The 13,381-nt window shown below is 30.1% G+C and overlaps 1 protein-coding gene across 2 annotated transcripts in view; it reads left to right on the top strand.

Moving 5' to 3' along the window:
- Nucleotides 1-1,097: 1,097 nt before the first annotated feature.
- Nucleotides 1,098-13,381, top strand: part of LOC106708866 (monocarboxylate transporter 3) — a 36,138-nt gene continuing 23,854 nt past the window's right edge. The window contains exon 1 of one of the 2 annotated variants that reach the window (XM_014500448.2): nucleotides 1,098-1,423. The gene's annotated coding sequence lies outside the window, so the exon portion shown is untranslated. Of the gene's footprint in view, nucleotides 1,424-10,399; nucleotides 10,472-13,381 lie in introns of those variants that run through there. The other variant, XM_014500449.2, reaches the window with a different exon arrangement.

Here is a 13,381-nt window from a genome sequence, read left to right as displayed (position 1 = left end):
TTTTATTGTGCTCATTGTACTTAATAACTATAAAAAACATAAACTATTTGTGTCGGGCGGTTCGACATGTGTTTGTGACAGGGTAACCTCACAAATTAAAGTCAAAATTCACGGTCCAATACTTTCATAATACTAATCTAATTATTTAATTAGTAAAAAATATTAATAACAAACAAAACATCTATCTAGGCTTTAACAAACTTTCACTTTGACTTTACAGTAATAAATAGATTAAAAGTTCGTACTAAAAACTTTTAAATGATCGTAATATGTATTGGTAATTTTTAATATTTTATGGTAGTTATATTTATTATAGTATATCAAGTAATATTTTATGATATTTTACTATGTAGTTGTCAAGAAAAACTTTATAAGGAAAAACAGCACATGGCACAAATATATATAGGTACAGTGATGTACATATATTATGTATGAAAATCGAAATTGATTCCCACTGACAGATACTAATATCCAGAAGGATGAAATTTCATTTATTTTTCAGAGTTAATAAAAACTATCTTAGTTAGTATTAGATTCTTACACTCGTGAAAACGTTTAAACATAATTCTCGTAATTCATAATTTTCATTCATTCTGTTAGGACTGTTCCATAAAGAGTGTAATATTTATTATATAAGCAAGCTATCGCTTGCGACTCCGTCCGGGCGGTATTAATAGGAAACTTAGTAGTAGCCTTTGTGTTCTTCCAGACTATGTTCTACTTGTATACCAAATTTCATCGAGATCCATTGAACTATTCTGGAGATACCTTGTAACAAACATCCATCCATGTATCCATCCATACATCCAAACTTTCGCATTTATAACATTAGTAAGATGTATGTACATTTTATTTTATTTACAAAAACATTACAAAAGAGGAAAGGTGTATGGTGTTTAATGAAGTAAAACTTGGAAAATATAATTTTTTTATTTAATTATAATTTAAGTTTTTATACTTTCTTTTTTTATTCAAAACGTTGTAGGAAATAAGTCGTAAAATCGTATATATTGAATATTATCTTTAGGTTTTTGTCTAGTGTCCTGAAATAATATAACAGTCTATAGAAGTTAAGTTAGTGCAGCATGCTTTAAACATGGCGGTCGGTCGCCGGCGCCGATCAGTACTCTCCCGACCGCCAACAGTGGCACACGTTTCCACGTTCACAAATTAAGTATCGAACACTAAAATAAAATAATTTATTTTACTCTGTGCTAAATGTTCTAAATATACAAACAGTCACTTGTAAATATAACAGTGTTTTAATACAATAAACTTGGAAAAGCGCGGGAGTGTGTTGCATTCGCGTGTATGCTTATAAGCCGGCACTACGGAGCATTCGGAATTTGAATTGGTGAAGGTCCGCTTCAACAGATTGGCGATATTGGCTTTAAGTAGGCTTTCCCCTGAGCCTGCATTTCGGGTGAGTGACACCACTACTAGTCACAGATTTATTTTTAAACTGCACAAGCGGGATGCGCAACCGTAGCTATTTTTGGTCCCCGGCGGTTCACACCTAGATTCTAAGCCTCATTCTCGAGTTTCAAAATATTGCGATGTGAAAGTTTATTAAGATGATTTAGTAAATACTGTTACTATTTCAGTATTGATAGAACTACGACGCTAAAGATCCACGAAGCCATGAATAAAATATACAAACATTAACATAAATGCCGCAGAATGTCAAGCACTTAATGTTTATTGATATATTATACGTTAATCCGTAACTTTGGTTTCCGTATAATGTTCGATTACTGTGTTAAAATACTTATAAATTCTTGTTTTCTATACTTATCTAAAAATCACAAGTAATACCTATAGTTACATTATTAATTAAACTTTGTAGTAACTTATAGAAATAAAATTTAAGACTCAAATTGAAATTACAACAAGCTTTAAACCAAATGAATAAAAAAAACACTCAAACTTAATTTATATCCAACTCTAAACGATACCAGACAGACACAAGGCTACAAATTCGTGTTAATGACCTGTTATTCAAATAAGGAACAATTATTACTAACTAACGAACGCTCATTAAAACTACATTATGCGACAAAGAAATGATTTAATTCCGCTACGATTAAGGATAGCGGTGGCTTATTACATTCTTAACTAGAAAATTGCTGTTTGATAGCCGATACAAGGCAAAGTCCATGACAAGAAAAGAATAATTGACATACAAATTCAAGGGCATTATGAAATGATAAAGGCGGATACAATTCGACATTCCTGTGAGAAAACCTCATATTATAAGGAAGCAACTGATTTAAACAGTCAAACTAAATGTCCGAAACTTTAAAAGAAAATTTTACGTTCCAATAAATTTGTGTACAGTCAATTATAATGCAAAACTTACTTAGATATTGAAGGTGAATAAATCTGACACACTCCAGTTACGCTCCGGAGAGTTCAATGAGAATCTGAGATTATTTATTGTTTTGACAATTGCGTGATATAAATTTTATAAAGCTTATCTCCCGTCCATTCAAACGGCATTTGAATGATATTATTTTAAATAATTATCACAGCATCCTGTAGGTAATTGTTTTATATTTCTATTGTATATTTCTATTGTAAAAATGATAAAAAAAAAACAACCAAAACATTCAGTTCAAAATCACAATTTTCACTTCATACAATTTTATTTGAAGTGTGTCTCATTTGTAGAATGGTGTTGTAATTTTTTTTCCCCCCAACAAGTATTTTTTGCATGCCAAATTTGCATACTGTTTTAAAGTTTTATAAAACTCGCTTTGTTTTTAACCACATTTGACTTCTCGTATTTGACTTTTCGTATTATTCGTTACCATTATCTTTAAGCCATTATTTCTATAAGAACCCTTAAACCAAAGAGTTAGACAGTGATTATTTATAATGCAAAATTTTAAATAGTTTTAAAATGTATAGTTAAATAAAATAACATTGAATTTAACAAGTTAATGAGTAACGTTTCAATTGAAATTCACAATAAATGTAGTGAAAGAAACTATTAATTTTTTTTATTTTACGCTTTTCGTAGAGACCTTAACCTATTCGTTACGGAACGAAAATTACATGTCATAGGAGAAGTGTTTCTAGATGTATTTTGTGTAAAAAAAAAACAGTTAGAAATTTCAAATTGTCAACATAGTATTGTTAAAGTTCGTAAGAAAATAAACATCGACAATATTATGTGACGTAGAACTATACAGTACTAAAATTAGTTGCATGTTCAGATCGATAGCGGCGTAAAATATTCGAGCTTTTACTTTGTATTTTTTATCCCTCAATTTTTGTAAGATAATTATGATTTGAACTTTGAGACAAAGCTCTTTGTGTTTACATTTGCTACAGATTATTTATCTACGGATAAATATTGTTTATTTTTAGAGTATCGTATACAGTGAATTTTCCTTTCAAAACTGTCCAAAAGTATACAAATGTCAAACGTATAAAAATATGAAATATAACAACATATATTGTTTTCTCAGTTTCTTCAAGGATAACGACGAAGATGACAAACTTTTCGAACGCGTCTTTCAGCGGGTGAAACCCACGGTATTCAAAGAGGGTATTTCCCCAGACATACCATTGGTTTATTAACGGTTCTCCAGACACATCCAAAGCTCAATAAGCTTTACAGAAAATTAATTCCCTGTAATTTAATAACATAATTTTTAAAGTTTGAATGAATGGATTATTGTTAGAAGGTGCCCAAATCGGCTGGTCAGGTCTGGATGAAATTTGGAACATAAATAGATTACGGTCTGGAATAGTGCATAGGCTAACTATTAAATTTTTTTGAATTCCACACGAACGGAGTCGCGGTCGACAATAGAATATGCTATAATTGACACGAGACATGGAGTGATACCGATTGTGAATCTTACATGAATTTCAGACCAAGAGTTATTTTAGCGTAGGTCTGCACTACCGAACGATCATACAAAAACTTTTTGCCATTCTCATCTTGGAAAAAACTTAAAAGTAATAAATTTTTGTTCAGTGGAAACCTACCTTTAATGAACAGACGTGAAACTAAAACTGAATTAAAAAAAAAACGTACTACGCAATTTAATATGTAAATTGTTGTCATGTTTTAATTGTAATGTTGAAGGTGAAATCTTTGTTTTTGGTTTATTTTCCATAACCTTGCTTTTTTTATACTTTTCTTCTAGTTTTAGGCTTTTTTACTTTTTATTAAATGTAAATAACCCGACTTCAGTTCTTCAGTTTCCAGTGTCTACGTTTGTACGCAGAGAAATCGTCTGCTATACGAATAGCCCGGTGTCAACAAAGCTGATTGAATCATGCCTGGAACAAATATGTCCTTATTACTAATATATCGAGCATAAATACGAAATAGAATCCATTCAATTAAAAACTAGTTTTGTGTATACTCGCCAACTTGTGCTTGTGACCTTACAATGTCGTTTTAAAATCGACACACGATTTCTTTAGTGAATTTTATGTATAAAGGTGGAAGTAAACTAAAAAAAAAAGAATAAATCGATAAAGTCTACACCTCTAAAAAATAAAAATCTTCAGGGTTGACGTGTTTTTGCATTTAATCTACCTAGAAGCGTTTTGATTACTTCCTTACATTTAACGCTTGCATCTAAATAAAAAAACTGTTCATTGAACCAAACTAATTATGGCTACACTTTACATAGTATCATAGTAGTAAAATATATTACAGTTTGTTGATATCCTATTAATACTAAATAGCACTTTGTTGATGACTGCATAGAATCTTTGCCATGAATGGAATCTTTATAATTCACTCAAGCGTGCAATGTAGTAAAACAGATCTTTTCGCTTCGCGTACTTTGGGAGACATAGTATTCTTTCTACGTCACAGTGTATTCATTTGTATTTTCTAACAAATCTTGTATAATTGTTGGTGTAATTTATGACTACAAATAACCTATACTTCAGGCTTACTTGCCTTTTCGCCTACGTCGCCTACAAAAAACAAAAGCTAATCTACTTTGTATTTTCTTGAAAAACACATCTCCTAAGTAGAATTATAATTATTGACGAATACTCTTTTTTATTTAAAGTACAAAAAGTACGACAATACGGGTAATGCGTAAATTTCTTTACGCTGAGGCATTTATTATCATTCGTTAGATTGTGACGCGACCTACTCAGATAAAGTGTGTATGTACGTTTTTTTCGTGTGTTTGTACAGGAGTTATGCAGTTGAACGTTATGTTGAATTTTCTTGTAAAATATTTGCGAAAGTATTACAACTAAATATCTTTGAAGGTCTTAGGTATTAAGAGAACAGGATACAAATGTGCAACAGACAACAGATATAATAAACATATTTATTTTCTTATAATTGTTTTTCTCTATGTGTATGAACTAGTGTACCTACAACTTGTATAAAAATCGAATCTTACTTATATTATAAATACGAATGTATATATGGATGGATGGATGTTTTTTAGAAGTTGTCGCCAGAAAGGGTAGACGGATCTAACCAAAATTTGGCATAGATATAGAGCATACCCTGGAAGAACACATAGTCAACTAATTAAGTATTTTTTTTCATTCCGCGCGGACGTAATCGCGGGCGATAGTTATTTAAATATAAATCTTCCATAATGATTCAGCAGTGGACACCTACTTTAAAATGTAATTTCACGCTCTTACACAATAACAATAATCGCTAAAACAATAACTCAACATAAATTTCTGGTAAAACATTCTCAGTCACGTCAGATAACAAAAGGAACAAAGCATCTTGTTATTTCTTTATGTATTTATTTTCTTGGTAAACTAACACAAATAAGATAGTAAAAATTATTGTGATTTCAACCGAAGGAATCTGAAAATCTAATTACATATATTATAGTAGATAACGTAACTATTTTTTTGCTTATTCTATGTCTCTTATAGTCGAAATCACTGTGTAACACGATTGCTGTATTTTTAATATTTAAAAAAAAATCAAGAATACTCTGTTTTTTTGTACCATACAACATTTTTCGAAACATAATTCCGTTAACTTGTTCCCACACAGTCATGTGATAATACAATACTCAAAAACTTTCCACAATAAATATTATGCTGGCCTATCTATTAAACTTCTCAGAAGTACCGACCCTAAATTTGTTATCCACAAAAAAAGTTACCGCTTTACGTTTGGCGCCAACATTGGAAGGGTGTGAATGGTTCATTCAATTTATGATCATGTCGACACAAAAAAAAAAGGTTCAAGCATTTAGCCGAATTGTTCCTATTTTAGGAACGCTTTTCATTTCTATAATATTATAATATGCGTGAACAAATAACATGTCCAACATGTAAGATAGAGATAATGATTTACTATTTCTGATACTGCACATAGATCTGTGGTTAGAATATCTCTTAAGCTTCAGAAGTCCTGGTTTTAAATTCCAACCTCGAGAGTTATCATTAAAAGAAGCCTGTATTAGGTTACTAATACATATAATGCTTTAAAAGCGCAAAATGATTAGTATTACTACTTCTTCCTTTCCTTTCCTTTGGTATCAAAATTTACTTAACTTGATGTTAAACAAACAATTACGTAATGTATTTAGTAAACGGGTTTTAACGATTTAAGTCTGTAAAGTCTTTTGGCGCATCCTACATCTTATTCAGTCAAAAGTGATCGAATTAAAATTCTTACTATTTTATAATCTAATTTTAAATATTAAAAAACTTTTTAATATTTTTCGAGACTGCAGTCATCCTTCACACTAACAACCTGCGAGGACACTTATTGGATTTTAAGCTACTTACTCGTAGGTATTGAGAGCGATTAGCCGACAACCTGTTTGTACCTATTGCCTGCATTGCAAGTCTACTTTATCGGCCACATACCTCAACTATAGACTTACAATTTAAAAAAAATTGTTTCGAACTGAAAAATTCGTACTAATTTTTGAAGATTTTTAGATATTCATGGATGTTATTAGTAATATTAGACGATTCTTACATATATCCTGCTTTTAAATATTAAAAATAAATTAAAATTGAGATTAATGTACTGCAAATTTGATATAATTACGTACTATCATTCTCCCTTTGCCCACTAGTGTTGTAAAGTGAACGAAACGACGAAAGTAAAAACTATAAACAAACGAGATAATGTCCATAAAATTAGTGAAATATCATTATAGTTTTCGAATAAATATAACAAACCATTGATGAAAATAAAATGTAAAATGAATTTTTATTACCAGATTTGCTTAAAACATCTTTGTATCTTTTCATAATTACATAAAAAAAATTATGGCGTCAATCGGCTGATTCCATTTTGCCTTAAAACATTAATAATTCTACGAATACTAATATTTTACCTTATACTTAGACAAATCGTTATATTTTTTCCCGACGAAACCGGTTACGATGGTAAATATTTGTACTACTGGCTGATAATGGTCTTCGTTAGGACATTTCGATAAAAAGATGGGGCCAATTCAAATAGTTACACCATAATATTCTTGGAACATATTAAAAGTAAGGTACCAAAAATTAATTCATACAGGCTCAATTCATCTCTATTTCTTTCTCCTATCATTTTTCTTGTCCACTTTAAAAGTTTTTTCAATGAATAACAACTTAGTTAATCTGGGTTTTTATTAAAGTTGCTATTCTTTTCGTAAAAACAATTGATGAAGTAAAATTATAGGAAGAAATATAGAAAGTTTGAGCACGTATCAACTCACTTCTATAGCTAATAAATAATAATAAATAATATAAGCAAACTCTATCACTGAAATAATAAAAATTATTTTATTGTCATAAATTACGAGACACAAGAAAAACAATAAGTTTGATAAAGTTCCTTTACCGACTGAAGTAGATATACATTTCTATCGAACTAGACAAATAAATAATTATTGTTAATTCCATGCAAGTAATTTTGTATATTTGTAGTATAACTAAATGTCTATTACGTTTTCGAACTCTACTATGTAATGTCGTCAATTCGTCACTATGCCACTGAGCTATCATTTTCATAAAGATATTATTAGATAATGATATTCATTCAATATTAACACCTTGGCATGTCTGTGCTTAATAACGAATAGTTAAGTCACTTTATTTACATCATCAATCATAGTAATTTGTGCCGGCATATTGTATTGTAAATAATTTTTATTAGTGGTAATTATTAATTATTATTTTCAATTATTTAAAATAATTTATCTTTTTTAAAATCTTATATATAAAATTCTGTTGTCACTGTAACGTTCTTCTGAAACGGCTTCATCGATTTTTATGAAATTTTATTTGTATATTCAATGGTCTAAGAATTGGTTACTTTACATATTTTTTCTGACTCCGTGCCGATGCAGTCGCGGGCGAATAATTCCTCTTCAAACAATTATTTCGCCAATTACAGCTCAAAATTAATACTATTATTTTTATTACTTTAAAATAATATACATTATTTTTAATAAAATATCATGTATCAAAACGTACAATTATTAACAACTTCGCATTATTATGTTTAGTAAAGAAAACAAAACAACACTTAAAAAATAAACAAGTAATGACCGAATTTCAAAGTTATTTAAAATGAATTCGTCTCAACGATAGCACAGCACCTGTTCAAATGTCAAGTGACTGGTGACTGTGGAAAATTTTCCTGGGCTCAAAACCTGCTTCGAGTGTGCGCGCACTTAATGCACTCATATTTACGCTGATTGATTTCAGCAATGCACTTTTTTAAGTTATCGTTAACATACGGCGGACACGCAATTGAGCCCTTACTTATTAAACCTGTATATACTAACTTGCATATATATAATATTACTGATATTATTAATGCGAATTTTTGGATGGATGGATGGATGTAAGGATGTTGGTTTGAAGTTATCTCCAGAAACGGGTGCATGGATCTCGCTGAAGTTTGGCATAAATGTAGAACATAGCCTGGAAGAACACGTTGGCTACTAATTAAGATTTTTTTTATTCCGCGCAGACGGAGTCGAGGCGACATTCGTTTATTTATATTCAAACTACTGAAACGATTTTAAAAAATTTATCACCATTAAAAATATTTAGTTCGACGTTAACGCTTGATGAAAAGCTTAGTTTATCAATTTTAAAGCTCACTATTTTCTATTATTTAACCTCAACTTATAAATTTTACATATAACTTTTCGAGGCGTCAACTCTTTATATTTAATTCAAAAATTATATCGGTTCCCATAGTTTTAGGCCAAGTAGACCTTGGTTGCAAGCTTTGATAAGTTATGTTCATCTCTATTTAGTATTTACTGTTAGTATTCGTAGTTCAATCACGTTTTCAATGTAAATTGTAAGGCAATTGTATGTATTAACATTTCTAAATCAACTGCATTAATAAGAACAGCTTTTTAAACACATCGAATGAAGAAAGTAGCGTTATAAGGTCTCTGGAAAGTTTACCATTTACATCTATTTAATAGATCTCAATTGAGGAAACTGCTGTATATGGATTAATTGGTCATCTCGAGATATTTATAAGTTTATAATCACATGTCGGAAGCAACGAGACGTGGAAAGTCGCTATAACCACATTCCTTGCAAAACGATTTAACGCATAAACACATTGATATTAAATCTACGATGGAATTTACTTAGTGGCAATTCAGTTTTTACTTTAAAAACCTGAAATAAAAAAAAGGAAAGAAATTCTCGAAAAACTTAAAAGACCGGGTACAGACCAGATACAGGATGCCTCGAATCTGACTGTCAACAAATATAATTTAGAATAACTGTACAAATTAAATTTATTGGATAGCTATTGAGATCTTCAAACACCAACGACGTGGTTAATTCACCTCTCGAGTTACACCCTGTATAAACGTATATGACATAGTTGTATTGAAAAACATTGTGCAACATAAACACTTATTAAAATTCATGTTAGAATTCATTTAACGCCATTGACAAGTTTATTTTATTGATCGACATACTTTAATAGACTAAGAGCCAGACATAAACTAAACCTGCAATACTCAATAAAAAAAAAACAATTAAATATATGTATTTATCAATCACAACAATACAATTATGATAATTTCAACATATAATTAAATACATTGTTGGCATTTTAATTTTACATTCACTGCTGACATTAAATTATGCTTTTGTAAGAGTGTTTCATAAAAGAATTATTTTGTGTAAATTTAAACAGTAATATTATTTATAAATATAATAAAAATACTAAAGCTCATTGAGTAAATAATATAAACATCTTAGAATAATGTTCGATACATTTATGACTATATGTTTAAAAACTTCGAAAACGACTGTCCATTAAATCGCAGATTCCTGATCTATAAAACCTGAACTTGACACACCGGTGTCCTGAGTGACATAGAACTTGAAAATTTACATAACATTATGCGTTTTAAACATAATATTTGTCGTAATATCACACAGTAACTATTAAGACGCCATATAACGTGTTTGTACAAGTGCTTTTAAATTAAAATAGTTTATAAAAAGTGACAATCAAGTAAGTATAAATGATACAAACTTTAGACTACGGACATATTTGATAGAAAAAAAGTGTACCAAATGTTTATCGCGTGAGCAAAAAGTTTTTATGTTTTTTTAAAGCAAAATAGTTATCGCTGTCTATGAGGTCATTTAAGAATACATAGAGAACAAACAATGATGTCTATTTATGACGATAAAGTTATTTAAACTTGGTACTTTTCCTTTATTTACTGGACATTGACCTTTCATAAATACTTACCGATTAACATTAACACGCGTTTTGATGAGCAAGTTTATCTCTAATGATATTATGTTAACTATAATAGCATATAAGTTTTAATGCTATTTGTTGCTTAGTTGTTATTTAAACAGTCGCTTATTGTTTGATTTTTTCATAAAATAAGCTTTTTTTTCATTCATAAGAAGGTTCTAAAAGTATAACGAATATTATGCTCATATTGTCTTTATATAAATGATAAATTATTTCATGCATTAATTACGAGTAAACAAAACATATATTAATTAAAACTTTAGTCGTCTTTGGAGACCTGTTACTGCTACGATTGCTACGATTCGTGAGTTTTCTTATTATTACATGGATTTTTAAGCTGTTATTAATCGAATATTTTTTAATACGTGATTGATGAAAAACATTGTGACGGTGAAATTAACATATTATTACTTTTGCAAAATTCATAAACGGTCCACTTCCTTCGGAGACTCTAATGTAAAATGTGATATATCAAAGGAAAGGATTGGAACACGTAGTATTAGCTAACGCGTAAATGCTTATGTGTTCATCGTAAAAAAAAATATCACTTACAATGACCGGGACCCAAACGACCTTGGGCTCTTGTTTTCGGCCCAAGTGAACTCCCACCCGTGTGATGATTTGTTTTACTTGGTAGATAACTACTGTTATTTTAATGTTTCTTTATCCCTAATAAAATCAATAAGTACCAAATGTTCTTGATCACTTCGTTTGCCCCCTTCTCATAAAAAAAATATTTGGTACTTCACTGACAGAAACTTTCTTTTATCTAGCAACCTATGAACCATCCATCCATCCATGTGTCCATCCGTCCATGTGGAAAATAATATACGTACGTTTGATTTCTTTTCTAACACTCACTTAGCCATGATATCCCTTTCATTGAAACCTTGTAAAACACCCGCATCTAGCCCTCGAGATTCATAAGCAGAATAATATTTTATTTCATGATCCTCGAAGGAATTTATATTGAAGGTATGAATTATTTTTCAATATGAATTCGTTATCTATCTATATCTATATATATAAAAGAAAGTCGTGTTAGTTACACTATTTATAACTCAAGAACGGCTGAATCGATTTGACTGCAAATTGATGGGGAGGTAGCTTAGAACCAGGAAACGGACATAGGATAATTTTTACCCGGTTTTCTATTTTTTATTCCGCGCGGACGGAGTCGCGGGTAAAAGCTAGTATTGAATAAATTAACATAAGTGCAGGCGTTTGTCATCGTGTCTTGTCTTGAACGTATACAGCTCGTGATCCCTGGGGGCAAGTCTTATCAGGCGCCAATAATTATCTCAGTAGTCGACAACACTGAGCTATATAAACATACGAATGCACATAAGTGACAGTTTCCACTGTTATATAATAAGTCTTATATAAAAATATTCTTTTCATTGTTTGAAAAATAGAGAAAGATGTTTTATTAAAAGCTTTTCATTAGACTACATTGACTACAGACAAGTCTGATTGTGAAGTCTAAACGATTATTATTAATACACGAAATGATTTTTAAAAATTACACAAAAAAAATTACAAAAATGCAAAGACCGAGATTTAACTTTTTTGGCTAAAAATATTTAAAAAAATCATGTATAATTAAAGCTATAAAAAATGAGCTTGTAACATTCGAAAACGAATTTCGTATGTTATGTACAATCTCTTACTAATACAATCTCTGTTCACTTGCGCGCAGTAAGTAGCCCAACATTCAGTAAACAAGGTTTAAACATGTTGTTGTGTTGAATATTACGTCAGACTATCAATTGAATATACACTTTTATATAATATTACATCAGTCATACTCTTGCTTATATCTATTACAACAAAGGTTTTTAAACACAACATCCCCTGAAAAATACAAATATTTAAAAAGATAAGTCTACAAAGATCGTTCAATATTTGGGTTTTGTAAACTTTTGTATTGATAGAGAACGTCATTATTATCAATGGATAGTTTTTAACCGCCATATATCAACATCCTTTATTATCGAAGCTCTACGCATAGTACCGCCCTCTGGCGATATACTATCTTATCGCAACCATACAATCGAGTGAATAAGCTCAAATACTCAAATGCTTAAGTTTCGCTTATTAACAACATACAAACACATATCAACATTTAAATCTTTATTTCGATGACTTTCACGTAAATAATTGTATCCCAAAATATTGCAATCGGTTCAACAATCATGTTTTTAATATTATTAATGTAATTTTAATATGGAAAGTAAAAAAAATGTCTTGTATGTCGTAATCTGTGCGATTCCGTGGTAGAAGAACACGAGTTGAAACTAATACCATATATGTAGGGGGTTAATAATATTTTTTTATAACTTATTACTATTACGACGATGAAAACGTCGTTCGTCCTTCCATCGTTCCATTCTCCACCACACTATCTATTCTTATCTAAAATAACGTCAAATTATTTTGATTTCATTTAAGATATAATATAATCTAAGAGTTGAATCGTATATTAAGTAAACTATTCAAAAAAAAAAAATTGGTTTAGGCTCTAGCTGATCTGGTTTCAAATGATATAAAGTAAGAGTCGTTTCACACAGACAGGGGCGGATTTTTATCGCAAATAAAATTGAGCTTTATACGATTGAAAAAAGGTTTATATTTAGGATTCACGTCTTATTACGC

The sequence above is a fragment of the Papilio machaon genome, chromosome 11 (genome assembly GCF_912999745.1).
Source record: "Papilio machaon chromosome 11, ilPapMach1.1, whole genome shotgun sequence".
In the NCBI taxonomy this organism is placed as follows: Eukaryota; Metazoa; Arthropoda; class Insecta; order Lepidoptera; family Papilionidae; genus Papilio; species Papilio machaon.
This window is presented reverse-complemented; position numbering and strand designations above follow the sequence as displayed.